This window comes from Megascapheus bottae, chromosome 1 (assembly GCF_031878675.1).
Source record: "Megascapheus bottae isolate mThoBot1 chromosome 1, mThoBot2.hap1, whole genome shotgun sequence".
Lineage (NCBI taxonomy): Eukaryota > Metazoa > Chordata > Mammalia > Rodentia > Geomyidae > Megascapheus > Megascapheus bottae.
Window position 1 is genome coordinate 23,118,568 of NC_143509.1, and position 15,035 is coordinate 23,133,602.

Sequence of the window (15,035 nt, forward strand, 5' to 3'; positions counted from 1 at the left end):
TGGAAAATGTAAAATCTGCAAGGAAGGTAGTGGACGTCCCAGGCTTTGTGTTGTCTAATCCGTAGGCCCTCATTCATGCTCACTGTTAATCTCTTAAGACATTATAAAACTGTTAGACAAAGAAATGTGAATACCTCTGCTTCTTTTGAGAATGGGAGGAAACCAAGGAAAATCGGGATCATGCTAAGCTATGCTTTTCATGATAAAAATGGTAACTTAAACCTGTTGAATCAAATTATCTATAATTCCCCATGCTAAGGCAAATGGTTTTGAAGAATGAACAAGAGTAATGTCACATAAGGAGAAAAAAATGATCACAGAATTCTCAAAATCTTCCAAAGTTGATGTCAGCATAGTGTTGGGATCCGGGGAGCTGAATTTCTCTTTCTATTCTTTATGCCATGGATCATGACATATGGTGATTATGCTTTTGTAAAAGCACATTAGAAAGTTGACCAATAGCCACTGGCAACTCAATAAGTAGTTTAGATGATTTTTTCTCTTTATTAATACTAGAAATACTAACAACTACAGAACACAAGCCTTATGATGTGGCTAACATTCATTAAGTCTATATGGCACAGATTTTCATGAGCAATTTTGTCTTCAAAAGTAGAAAACTTTATAACATTTTTTTCTATGAAGCTCAAATATTAATGGATCTTTGGAGCCAGAGAGAATACTTATAGGAACCACATGAAAGAGCTAAACTACATCTCTATCTCCCGCGTGTAGTCATTCACGACATTAAGCTAGAAAAGTATGCTTTGTTCTCCTAGTAACCAAGAGATAAAGAAGAGAGAAAGTATTCTTAAATTAAGACATTATTTTCTTGTGAACCTCAAATATCAGTTTCATTTTTCATAAGTGCATGCTTAACACCTGCAAATAATTTCAAGTATGTACAAATGTGCCTATTAGTGACTAAATATAGACCTACATCTGTACACATACACACACACACACACACTTACACATACATGGTAGACATTCAAATTATTCATGTATTAGAGAAACAGTGAGAAAAAAGATAAAATAAGAGGAAAGAAAAGGAGAGAGGAAATGTGAGGAATAAGAGGCTGTCATCTTTGGGTAGTGGATGAGAACTCATAGCAGACAGATAATATCCGTTTTTGGAGTTCATAAATGAATTAATTGTTCATGGATAAAAATAGTAATTCTGAAACCACATGTTACCTTCTGCACTTCATCAGTGCTGTGTATATAAATCCAAATTGAAAATCAATTTTCCATGCGAACAAAAACTCCGAAAAGTAAAAATTGGAAAAATGTGTTTACACTAGCAAATCTATTACCATAAACATAAGATTTCGGGACCTTTTTGCATTTTCTTCTTTTGGCATCTTCTCATCTTATAACTCTCTCAAAGTCTTGAATGCACTGTCATTTGTTTGCTGTTTGTTTAGTTTGTGCCTGAAATGGCAATTGATTATTACTTTTCCATTTTGGAGCTAACACAATGACAGTTTGAAATAAAGGGCTGGGTTTCTGACACATCTCAACAACCAATGGACTTAAATGAAATAGAAATTTCTATGCTTCCTGAAAAAATGACATATTCATGTTTACAAACACAAATCAGTTTTTATTAAAACGTATTTTTACAGTTTCATAATCTACTTCAGTGACTATTTTATATAATATATTTAGAGGATGTACATTACTTCAAGAATAATTGCCATATGCTTTTCTAGAGCCACAGAACACTACAGGGGAGAAGAGTTCTCAGCTCTAACCCTAAAGTAAATAACAGAGAGATTGACAAAGCCAAACTTTTTTTGCTTCCTAAATGTCTAAGTCCAGGAGCCTCTCCAGAAAGAAAAATTTAAGGTCTAGACTAAAATAAGTGGCTACTATTTAATTCATGAATGAGTAAATATAAGGTTTTCCATAAAAATATAATCAACCCATAAAAGTTATAACAAGTCAAAGTGAAAAGAGACAAATCCTGATAGAACCTTGGTGAAGGACAGCCTGCAGACACTGGAAGTCCTTCCTGCCTCATGGTACATCTTCACCTCCAGCAGCCTGTCTGACAAATTATATCATCCTACCATGTTCATGTTTTTTCATCTGTTTGCCCAGTGACGTCAGCTGACCCTACAGCCCATTCCAGAAACTACTCTATCCTCAGAATTACTTGGAGGAAAGCAACTGGGGATCTGAGGACCAGACATAGAAACCAACAAAACTCTTTATGGCCCACATATAGTACCACATGCTCTGTATGAGATTCATGCAAGAATTGCTGAGCCTGAACTAACACCAGTTGGAGATCCCACATCTCACCAAAGTAGAGGATTCATAAAGGACAGTGTGCTTCTGTCAACTCACCTCATGACACTTTCCACCTCCTTCCCACCACGGTCCCCTCATCATTCTCCTCTAAATCAGTGGTCAAGGGTACATATGGAAGCATTGTACAGGGGGTCACAGTAATTCATAACTTCACCAAGTATTTTCACAATCTTCTCACCTGATGCATCTATAGTCCAACCTGACAATTCTTTAACCTTCACATTACTGGCGATATCATTAAGGAATTAACATCCCCAAAGGAGAGTTTCCATGCTTTGGAAAGTAAAATTTTCTCATCAAAATCATTCATATTCATGCCTAGCTTTCTCAAGAGTGATACTTTTGTAAAGTTTAAAAGAGAAGCCCTTCTTTCTTATTAAATATCTCAATTAAATATATCACCAAATCCACATTATGTCTAACAGAAGGCACCCCCTGAAGAGAGGATCTTAGGATATCATAAAACAGAGTAGTTTATGTAACTGAAGATTCACAGCATGTTCCTGCTTTTTAGCAGTTTGGTATTGCAGATGGTTAAAGACATTAGCACATGGTTTTACATGGTTTTAATGGCGGGAGATAACTAAGCTCCAGGAAAGCAGGGCCTCCTGTAACCACTGCCCCCCGTTCTAATTCTTCCTTTAGGAAGCATCTAACCACACTTAGGCAAACAGCTTTGAGCAACTGTTCCCTTTCAGCTATAAATCATCAAGTGTATAACTCAAATCTTCTTCTCTCAATATCCCACTGGTTAAAGAACTTGCCCTCAGTTTCTAGTACCATTTTAGAATTTCCTTGCGAGAAAAAATAAATGCTACTTTTGATACTTCCTGTATTCAAAAGGTTTAAAGATAATGATAAACAGCAAAGTTTAACATGAAAGAAATCACAATGGATCTTCTGTGGGGTCTGAATATATAAATTACAAATTACCTAGAAAGTCTTAAGACCTACTCACCAACTAGGTACTAATTTAAAAAAAAATAGGGTTGAACAAAGAACACACCTTCAACTTTAGAAGAATAAAAATGAGTTTGCTATAAAGTGTTTACTATAGCACGCCACGCCTTGATCTAAAGCCTATGCAGAATTTTACAATGTTATCTTCATTATTTCTTATTCACAAAAGTCCTATGAAACCAGTCCAGCTATTATAGCCTTGAATTGTTACAGGACTCACTCTCTGTCTCTGTCTCTTTGTCTCTCTCTCTCTCTTTTTTTCTCTCTCTCTCCCTGTTTCCCTTTCTCTCTTAAAAAATCACAGCATACCCAAGTTATATTTTAAAGGGGCACAAGTGGTACTTTTGAATATTGTGTAAGTATACAATGCAATCTTGGTTCTGAACTTACTGTGCTTCAGGAGCAGAATTGAACTCATACCTGCATATTTTCAAAGATGACTAGGAATAGACTCTGCTCTCTAGCCAAATTGTTTCTTCTCAAAACAAGCCTTCCCTGCTATAACATTATATTCAAACAAAAAACCCACACATACAACAAAGGTACTTTCAGTTCAGGTTTACAAAATCTAACACTGCACTAGTTCTGTACAAAACAAATTGTGAAATAGGCATGTATGCTCTACTTCATTTGAAATTAATTTGTATCCTTCATGGAGTATCAATACATGGTCCCATTACAAATAAAATCTCTCTCACAATATAGAGCTTAATTGGGAAGGTAAAAATTGGAAAAGATGATATGTAAGAGACAGAATGTGAAGACTCAGAAAGCAAGGGCTACAGGATACTTGAGTGGAGGGGAGGGAGGGAGAAAAGAAGGGAGGAAAGGAGAAAAGAGAAGAGGAAAAAGTAAAATGACTTTTCCAAGGTCCTCAAACTGGGAGCCAGGACTCCAGATTGCTGGCCTCCCTCCCAGTGTTGGTTCCACTATATAACAGTCTCTCTGAAACACAAACCACTAGACATATGGCAAAGAACAAGCCACATGAATGGCTAGATTGTTGAGGAAGGGGGCTGGGGCGAGAGAGGTAGAGGCTGTAGGATAATATGGTTTTACAGAAACCTATTTGCAAGTAGATACTGTGGTTACCAATGTGACTGTGCTAAAGAAAGAACAAGTGAGTGACAGCAGGAACAAAGGCACAGACAGTCTCACAAAGGGCGACACAAGAGTCACCGTGCTTCATGTGTGCCACTAATACACTTCATCAAGTGGAGACCAAGAGCAGCAGGGAGGAAAAGCCCACCATACACAAGGGCCCCTTTTATTCTTGGGGCTTTTCTGCTTCACACACACACGTTACCTGATTAAACGTTAGACCTTTGCTTCTATTTCTGGGTGATCCCTTTTTCATTCTTTTCCTCAATGAAATAGCACATTTCCTAACTAGTTAGTGCTAGGTTTTGTTTTTGTTTTGTTTGCAAATGGCACTGTGTATCCTGATGACCTATTCAGAAGTTCATCTAATCAGATGAAAATCATTTCAATGAAAGTCTCCATTTTTTCCCACCACACTGTGCCACCTACTGTCCAGCCACAAAATACCATAGCCTGTGCATCAATAAAACTTGGCATTAATATTGTCTGCAGTAGAAAGACTATACTAGAGATTTTTGTCCTCCTATCCTTTGCTTCCAACTGTGTTTCACTTTGCAACCCTCTGACAAATGGTCATTATTTGCTGAGCTAGCAAAGGAGAAAAAAAATCTAAACTTTGGTGGAAACGTAGTTGCACCAAAGCCCTAAGGAATAGGCTTGTTGAATTAAATGATAAATATATGCATTTAAGGTCATTAGAGACTTTATCTCCTGTGAAGACTATATTTGTCAGGTTGATATAATTTCTCTCCACTGAGTACTTAAATCCATCGGCCAATGTTATTACGATTATTCCTTTCCCTTTAAGTGGGAGACTGGCTGAGAACATGTGTGCTTTCTGCTGCTGCTTCTTGAGCGATCAAGGCACACCTTTGTTTCATTTAGTATGCAATTTTCACCTCTGACCCAAGAAATGAGTCCTGGGCTTCCTGAACTTTATTGCCTGTTAATAGACTGCTGGCTCTCTTTTCAGCAGTAATAGAAATGGTGGAGAGGCATTTCATTTAAGAGGCTGGCAGACTGTAGCCTGAAAGACAATGTCAGAATTAAAAGTCAGCCTTGTTGAAACAATATAAAGATCCCAGTAGCGTGAAAGAGGAAGTTTTCCATATTCGATTCCCCTTCATACAAGAATGAAGTGGGGAAAAAAAAGAAATAAAAATGGTATCCCAGTTGTAATTATTTTCCCATTGAACAATGGCAGACACCCTGAACGGCGCTAAGTGATTGATCTTGTAATTCATCTTCAACTTACACCTATCTACATATTTTGTTTCTCCTCATTAAATTGGGGACATCAGTGACAAACTTATGAAGTGGTAGTCTTTGGCTTCATAAAATCCACACACATGCTCATCAGAGGCTCTTTCCTGCCTGCTTCTTAGGAACACGTGTTTATAATTTTGTCTGTATTTCGTTTGCTGTGGTTTACTCTTTAAATACATCTGTTCAATTAAAACTGAAACGTGTGACATGCCTGTGCTCAGCAACTTTCAAGCTTGTTAATGAAATGTTCTAAGGTTTCTGCCTTAGCTCTTTATTTGCAAAAGGATTCCGTGCCACAAGAGTTCCAATGACTGAAAGAGACAAATAAAAATACCCTTTAAAACACACACACACACACACACACACACACACACACACAAAGAAGTCGACTGTTTTGTGAATAGTTAAGAAAGGACATTAGTACTGCATAAGGACATTATTTTACATGAAAAGACATTATTAAAAATGATTGACTGCCTCATGTTGGAAACTTACAGGAAAAGTCTGATAATATATTAAACTTGTTTATTACGACTTCATATAATTTTGAATAATACTACTTTTTCCTTTGACAAGTGCAATAAACTCTACTGGTACAGACATAGGTTGATTATCGCGAGTCAACTGTGTTGCTTAAAGAAACATGCTCAAACAATCAGCTTTTGACGGCTGCATCTCTTGTTATTTACACTCGCCATCTTGGTAATAACTCACCATTTCTATATTAATAAGGCAGTGAAATTTATTATGATGGTATTGAAAAGTTATTAAGTACTGCATCCCAAGTGACAACATACTACAGCACTGTCACTATCCAAAAGCAGCTGCCCATTCATCACCTGCGTTTCCAGATGGTCCTGCATCTTTATCGCTCCCAGGCTGGTGACATCACCTGTTCACCCACTCAAAATTGATGATGAAAGCAAACAGATCTATCTTACTTACATTTACCAAATCAATTTAATTTTTACAGGCCATGGCTTAGTGACATATTGACTGTTTTCCTTAATGGCATCTACCGGATTTAATGCAAGGATGTCATCTTTGATTCCTGGCTCGCATAATATGTCATTTCATAATAAATTTTGTGAACATATTTACTTAATGGAAAGAATTATGATTGCTTGTCATTTCTCTTATTAAACACAATGATAATTCTTTTCCTTTGTGAGGATCTCTCTTTTTTAAGCTTGTTTTAGTCCTCCTGTCTGAAGAGAAATGATGAGTTGGACATAAAGTAAACTGAGCAAACAATAAACTTATGACTGACCATCCTCAATTCTGATGCTCAATGTATATATAGGCTTACTTCAATTTTTTGTTAGAATTACAAAGGAGCCCTCAAGAAATACTCCAGTTAAAACAGTGTATCAGCAACAGCTAAAGATGAGCACATGAAATCTACAAAACTGATTTTAATGGCATATACAATGTATAATCTTTACACCTCAATTTTATTTAACATGGTGCCTTTAGATCAAATGCATATACAACTATTTGCACTGTGAAAGATTAAGATGCAGGTAGAAAACTAGATCCTTACAAGTGACATCCCTTTATCTGAAGAATAATTCACAGGTCCCATCTGCTGCCCTTTGAAATTAGAATTCCTGCAACACGTGTTACATGGCATTTACATGGCATTCTGACATTCATAGACTTTGGAATAAGCAACTTTGGGGTATGTAGGAAAAATAGTAGCAAGCTTTTCTTTGTTTCTTTTTTTAAAATTTTTTGTGAGGGTAAAGTATAGAATGGTTACAGTTACATTTACCAGGTAGTAGGTGCATTACTTCTCACACATTGATACTCCTTCTCATGTTTTTGCCCCCATTTCCCTTCCCCTACCCCATCCCAATCATCTTGCTTTCCTTTCTTCCCTTTCCTATTTCAAATAAACAAATAAACGTATATACAATATACAGGTAACAAAGTCAGATACAGTAACAATACGGATTAACCAAGGGCAAAAAAAGAGAAGGGAAATAACATAGTACATTAAGAACCACAATCATATAAGATAAAGCTCTTGTTTCCATATCCTGGAGTTCTTTTCATTTAGCCTCATCCTATATGGCCTTATGTATTTAGGTTTTGAGGCATTGTAATCCTCTGCTAGGGGAGTCCTCGGTTTGTACTAATTATTACAAATGAGGGAAACCATTGAGCCTGTGCTCCTTTGGGAGCAAGCTTTTCTTTATCTACTTGATTTCCATGGAGAGAGAGAGAGAGAGAGAGAGAGAGAGAGAGAGAGAGAGAGAGAGAGAGAGAGAGAGAGAGAGAGAGAGAGAGAGAGACAATAAGCACAACTATACTCTTACCAGTGCACCTCAGAGAGAGGTGGGGCCCACAGGGTAGGCCTCCCTGCCTCCAAACTCCACCCATGCTGGTAAATGGGCATGCAAGTAAAAAAACGACATAAACCCCAAACCCACGCATGATTATAAGGAGAATATGGGGGCAGGGTCTACAAAAAGGAAAATGGACTAATGAGGAGTATGTGTCTATTTTTTTAGATATGACCTCGCCATGAGAAGGTCAGAGAAGAGAGGATGGAAAAAGGTTAATTGTGCTCAGCCCCAGGGTGCTGACTGAGACTGATAGCAGTTGGCCTTCTTCTCTAGCTACCTGGTCCCCTGGCTGTCATTAGACCTAACTTCCTTTGGGCCTCCATGAAAACTAGACAAGGTCTGGAATGCTCTCCAGTTTCCCTTGCCTTCTGTTGATTTGATTAGCCTTACTGACTTCCTTGGAAGATTCCAGAAAGATGCACAGGACCACTCTCCATGTCTGCTCCCACTGCTTAGTTTCAATCACAGGAGGAAAAATGTATGTGCCGACAAGTGCATTTGAGGATGACTTACATCCCATTGGAGGCTAAGCCCAAGATTTCCTATATTTCTGTAATTGTAATGATATCAGCTCCACTTGGGAGGGAATAAAATCAACCACATGAGAGCAGTCAGGTTCCTTGCTCCCACCTATAAACAATGTTCTATGCTCACCAGAACTGATCTTATCCTATTTTTTTCTTGTTTTCTTTTTTTGCCAGTCCTGGGGACTGAACTCAGGGCCTGAGCACTGTCCTTAGGCTTTTCCTCAAGGTTACTGCTCTACCACTTGAGCAACAGTACTACTCCTGGCTTTTCTATGTATGTGCTATTGAGGAATCGAACCTGGGTTTTCATGAATGCTCGGCAAGCACTCTACCAAACTCCCAGCCTGATTTTATCCTAACTCATTAGTCAGGCATCAGCTTATCCTTAGGTGAAGTTTCCAGGAAAATCAAGAAAACAAGGTTTCAAGCTGGTAATGTTCCCAGGCCAACAAGAATCACCTTAAAAAAAAAATAAAACAGAGCAGCTGGCTTCTATGCCAGGGTGGAGATTCTATGCTGGCATCACACACCTGCTGAATTACTACCACAAGAATTTAAGCAATGAAAACAGTGAAAACAAATCATGCACACCTGTGGCTGACAACAGTAGAGGTTTCAGTGCTAGGCCACGCACACCTGGGGCGTGTGGGAGGCGAGCCCCCAGTGTCCGAGGGAAAACAGCACTGTCAGCCTTGAGGAGGAAGCACAGAGATGACCACTTCCCATGGGTCTGTAACACGAGCTGACTGCAGACTAGCCGAGAAATATACGGAAAACCCTAAGTGTAGGTATGTCAGGAATATGAGGTTGCAAAACACAAGTGTCTGAAAACATCCTCTGCTTTACTCTGATCCCAAGGAAAGCATCTCAGTTTTGGAATCCACCATCAGGTCCTTGTTTGTTTAGTTTTGGAACCATCTTCCAAGTATCAGGTAGCCAGAGAATGGGAAAAAGGCCATACTGGATAACATTCTGAAAACATTAAGCAAGAAAGGCAGATTCCTAGGTCATGCAGAGAGTAAGGGAGGGAATGTGAAAGAGAGAAACTTTGAAAGCAGTACCTGCTCAATAAGTGAGACACAGAGTAAGAGAACAAATGACAGAAGTGCATGCTTATGCTGTCTTGAAGTTCTGTAGGACACTACAAATGGAATTCCGTTTTAGTGTTTCTGAAAATAATTGGGCTGATTAACTGATAGACGGTATTACTGAGAATTGAATTCAGGGCCTCACATTTGTTAGGCAAGTACTCCATCACTTGAGCCATGCCCCAGAGTTTGTGTGTGTGTGTGTGTGTGTGTGTGTGTGTGTGTGTGTGTGTACAGAGAGAGAGAAAGGGAGGGAGGGAGTAGGAGTGCGTGTGTGTGTGTGTGTGTGTGTGTGTGTGTGTGTGTGTGTGTGTGTGTGTGTGTGTGTGTTCTGGGGCTTAAACTTAGGGCCTCATGCTCTTCCATGTTTTTTTTTTCACTCAAGGTTGGTGCTCTATCACTTGAGCCACACTAATAAAATTTTAATTTGCCAATTATACCCCAATAAAACTGAAAACATTGTTTGAAAAACTAAAAAGATAAACAGTACAGTACAGTGCTCTAAAATCCCAAATTAGCCTATTTTTCCTTATAAAACATGTAGCATTTGTCAGTTCCCTGACTCTGCCACCATTCTTAGGCATGTTGAAAGTATGAGGTTGTTGCTTGTTTTAATGGATATTCATCTTTCAGTTCACATACAGGTTGCTTGCCTCATTGTCTTAGAAAACTCTGTTGGAATGTGAAATCAAACTTACAAATGTGAGGACTGTTTATTTTTAAATGACATGGCAAATATTGTAATATTAGATTACAGGATTATCTTGCTTAAATGTAATGCATTTTCAAAAGTATTGCATTACAATTATTCACTAAATTCCAGTAACACTATTCCTTCCTATTTAACCAAATGTAAGAAAAAAATGTACTATCTTATGTCATTTTTTGCATAAATATTTGTTTGCTTTGGAGGAGAAGAAACATTAAGTCCATACTTGGTTGGTTTTTCTTGCTAATTTTTTTTTGCCAGCTCTGGGCCTTGAACTCAGGGCCTAGGGGCTGTCCCTGAGCCTCTTTTGTGCTCAAGGCAGGCATGCCACTGTGCCACTTCCAAATTTTCCAAGTAATTTTTATTGGAGATAAGAGTCTCACAGTGATTTTTCTGCCTGGGCTGGCTCCAAATCGCTATCTTCAAATCTCAGCTTCTTGAGTAGTTAGGGTTATAGGCGTGAGCTACCCAGTGCCTGGCTCATAGTTGGCATTTTTTAATGCCCAATCTAATTTGTAGCAATTCTGAGTGGTGTGACCATAATAAAGGAGTTGGAACACAGTAGGCACATTATCATCAATTGCAAAAAGTTTCTGAGCTGCAAATATTTATGATAACCAACAACAAAGATAGCTTACAAAATAACAATCATGATGGCCAGGAGTTTGGCCTAGTGGTACAGTGCTTGCCTAGCATGCAGGAAGACCCGGGTTCAATTCCTCGGTACCACATACATAGAAAAAAAGCAGGAAGTGGTACTGAGGCTCAAGTGGTAGAGCTCTAGCCTTGAGAAAGTCCAAGGACAGTGCTCAGGCCCTCAGCTCAGGCCCAGGACTGCCAATAAAATAAAATAAATAAATAACAATCATGAAAATATTTCAGCAAAATTTTATACAGTTTCTCCAATGACATCTCAGACTACTATAGACTACTCCATTCAGATCGCTATTTGACTTAAAAAGCACTTTATTAATCTCTCCTGGATCCTTGTTTCCAGTGTTAATTAGGAAAGATTTGCTGCTTCCTTTTCAAATGAGATCACTTACACCATTCCAGAGACAATTGAACTGGGAGGAAATAAGTGAGGGAAAGAGCAGTAATTTAGAAAAATCAATCTGCAAATTTAATTATAATTAGCCTTTGTCTAGTGTAAAGACCCCATGCTAGATCTGTATCTTAGCCAAGTTGTTTTTTTGTTGTTAAAGTTTATTGAGTTCTTTTTTTTTTTTTTTTTTGCCAGTCCTGGGCTTGAGCTCAGGGCCTGAGCACTGTCCTTGGACTTTCTCAAGGCTAGAGCTCTACCACTTGAGCCTCAGCACCACTTCCAGCTTTTTTCTATGTATGTGGTACCGAGGAATTGAACCCGGGTCTTCATGCATGCTAGGCAAGCACTTTAACCACTAGGCCAAACTCCCGGCCCATATATTGAGTTCTTTTAGCAGCTATCTGCTAAGTTCTTAACACACAATGTAGAATTTTGTCTAATATTCATGATATTATATATGCATGATAAGGCTCCTCTTTATCAAATGGATACTAGTGCTTAAAATACCTATGGCTTATTTTATCTAACTATATTTTAGTTGATAAAGCATATCTTCAAAAAGATCCTGTTTTCCTAATCAGGAAGCCTACAGAGTGGGAGAAGATCTTCACCAACCAAACAACGGACAAAGGCCTCATATCTAAAATATATCAACAACTCAAAAAATTGAATCACTCCAAAACTAACCTCCAAAGGAACAACCATCCCATTAAAAAATGGGCCAAAGACTTAAAGAGAATCTTCTCTGAAGAAGAAACAAAAATGGCCTATAGACACATGAAGAAATGCTCAACATCTCTGGTCATAAAAGAAATGCAAATCAAAACAACTCTAAGATTCCACCTCACTCCAGTTAGAATGGCCAGGATCAGGAAAACGAATAACAACAGATGCTGGAGGGGATGTGGCCAAGAGGGATCACTACTACACTGTTAGTGGGAGTGCAAACTCGTTCAACCACTATGGAAAGCAGTGTGGCAGTGCCTCAAAAGGCTAAACATAGAACTGCCCTATGACCCAGCAATTCCACTACTTGGCATTTACCCAACCATCCAGAAACAAGGACATACTAAATCCACTAGCACAACAATGTTCATTGCAGCACTATTCACCATAGCAAAGATATGGAACCAAGGTAGATGTCCCTCAGTTGATGAATGGATCAACAAGTTGTGGTATTTGTACACAATGGAATTCTATGCTGCTGTCAGAAAGAATGACATCACCCCATTTGTTAGGAAATGGAAAGACTTAGAAAAAATCATATTAAGTGAAGTAAGCCAGACTCAAAGGAACTTAGGCTCAATGGTTTCCCTCATTCGTCATAATCAGTAGAAACCTTGGGCTCTACTAGCAAAGATCTGCAATAGAGCAAAATCTTGATACATAAGGCCATATAATGTGAAGCTAATTGAAAGGATCTCCAGGATATTGAAACAAAAGCCATATAATGAATGATTGTTGTCCTTAATGTATTATGTTGTCTCTCATCTCCTTTGCTGTCCCTTGGTTATCTCATATTGGTATAGTATCTCACTTTGTTATTTGATATATTGAATGTATTTGTATTTGGATATTTGAAATTTGATAGGGAAGGGGGGAAAACCAAGACGGGTGAGGGGTGTGGGGGGGAGGGAAATGGGTACCAAGACATGTGAAAGGGTATCAATGTATGTGAATTAATGCACCTTCTACCTGGCAAATATCATGTAACCCTTTTACTAATTACAAAAAAAAAAAAAGATCCTGTTTTCCTAAAATACAAACCAAGAAATTTCAAAGTACTTTATTTGAAAATTTTAGCAAACTTGTTAAAAGTTACTTAAAGCCAGGCGTGGTGGCTCACGCCTATAATCCTAGCTACTGAGGAAGCTGAGATCTGAGGAACAAGGTTCAAAGTCATCCCAGGCACAAAAAGACCTGAGACTCTTATCTCCAATTAACCTCTAGAAAACTGGAAGTGGAGCTTGGCTCAAGGGTGGCCTTGAGGTGAAGAGCTCAGAAACAACACTCAGGCCCAGGGGTAGGACCACTGCCTTGAGCTGAAGAGCTCAGGGACAGCACACAGGCCCAATTCAAGCCTCATGACCCCCCCATCCCCTCCCCACAAGTTATTTAAATGGGTTTAGAAAAGAGACCCATAGCTGTGATGTCACCTTCTATATTTCTCTTTAAATATTGTTTTTGAGCGATTACCACCAAGTTTCTTTACTTGACTTCAGTTTTGTAACTGATGATGTGGAGAAGTAATTGTTGACCTATAGGCTGGGTAATGTTATATGATTCCTGGCTAAGGTTAGTCTTGATTACACAGGAATCAATTCCAGATTCTTGATTTTTCTACTTCAACTCTCACCACTTGAACCTCTTTTAGAGGATGTTTGCTCCCTCTCTCAGTTTATCATTTTAAAAAGGAAAGTAGACCCAGATGCTGGTGGCTCACCCCTGCAGATTTAGCTACTCCTGAGCCTGAGCTGTGAAGGTCATGATTCAAAGCCAGATCAGGCAGAAAAGTCCAGGAGACTCTTATCTTCAATTAACTACCACAAAAGCCAAACTTGAAGCAGTGGCTCAAATGGTATAGCCTTGAGTGTAAAAGCTATGAGCTGTGCCAAGGTCCTGAGCTAAAGCACTGGTACCGGTACCAATAAATAAGTAAATAATAAATAAATAAATATTAAAAAGGAAGTCACGGGCTGGGTGTTTGGCCTAGTGGTAGAGTGCTTGCCTAGCATGCACGAAGACCCGGGTTCAATTCCTTGGTACCACTACTTAGAAAAAGCCAGAAGTGGAGCTGAGGCTCAAGTAGTAGAGTTCTAGCCTTGAGAAAAATCCAAGGGCAGTACTCAGGCCCTGAGCTCAAGCCCAGGACTGGCAAAAAAAAAAAAAAAAGGAAGTCACTGCGGGCCAGGAATTTGGCCTAGCAGTAAGAGTGTTTGCCTGGCATGCACAAAGACCAGGGTTCGATTCCTCTTTACCACATACATAGATAAAGCTGGAAGTGGTACTGTGGCTCAAGTGGTAGTGCTCTAGCCTTGAGAAAGCCCAAGGGCAGTGCTCAGGCTCTGAGTTCAAGTTCCAGGTCTGGCAAAAAAAAAGTCACTGGAATGAGATGATAATTATTTATTTACCCAAAAGAGATACAGTTCAAACAAATTATGACTTCAGGAGAGTTAAAAGTGAGAATGCAGAAACCTTCCTCTAAATTGTTCACTACTTTCAGAACAAGTAACCTACACTGTCAAAAGTGAGGGTGCCATTAAAATGCTAATGAACACTAGTGAATTAACCATTAGCTGAATCTTAGAAGGAAAGAGAGAACTATTTTTAAAAAAGCATCTTGAATTCTAAGTAAGGGAAACAACTTGCCTTTAACATAATGAAAGAAATAATTTTATATTTCTCAAGATGAATATTTCTCATGCATTTGTTGAGGACATTTTAATCCAAGGAGAAAAAGTTATTATTTTTAAATTTCTTCTAAGTGTAGATCCCCCACATCCAGGCTTTCCCTACCCTGTACTTACAAAATGATTTTTATTATTAAGCTTGGTTTTTTCCAAACCTTCAGGATAATTTTGACCAGTACTGCACTTGTTATTCAGAGATTTTGTAATAAAATTTTAATGGGTTACTTATTATTAGAATGTTTATAGCCATTATTTTGAG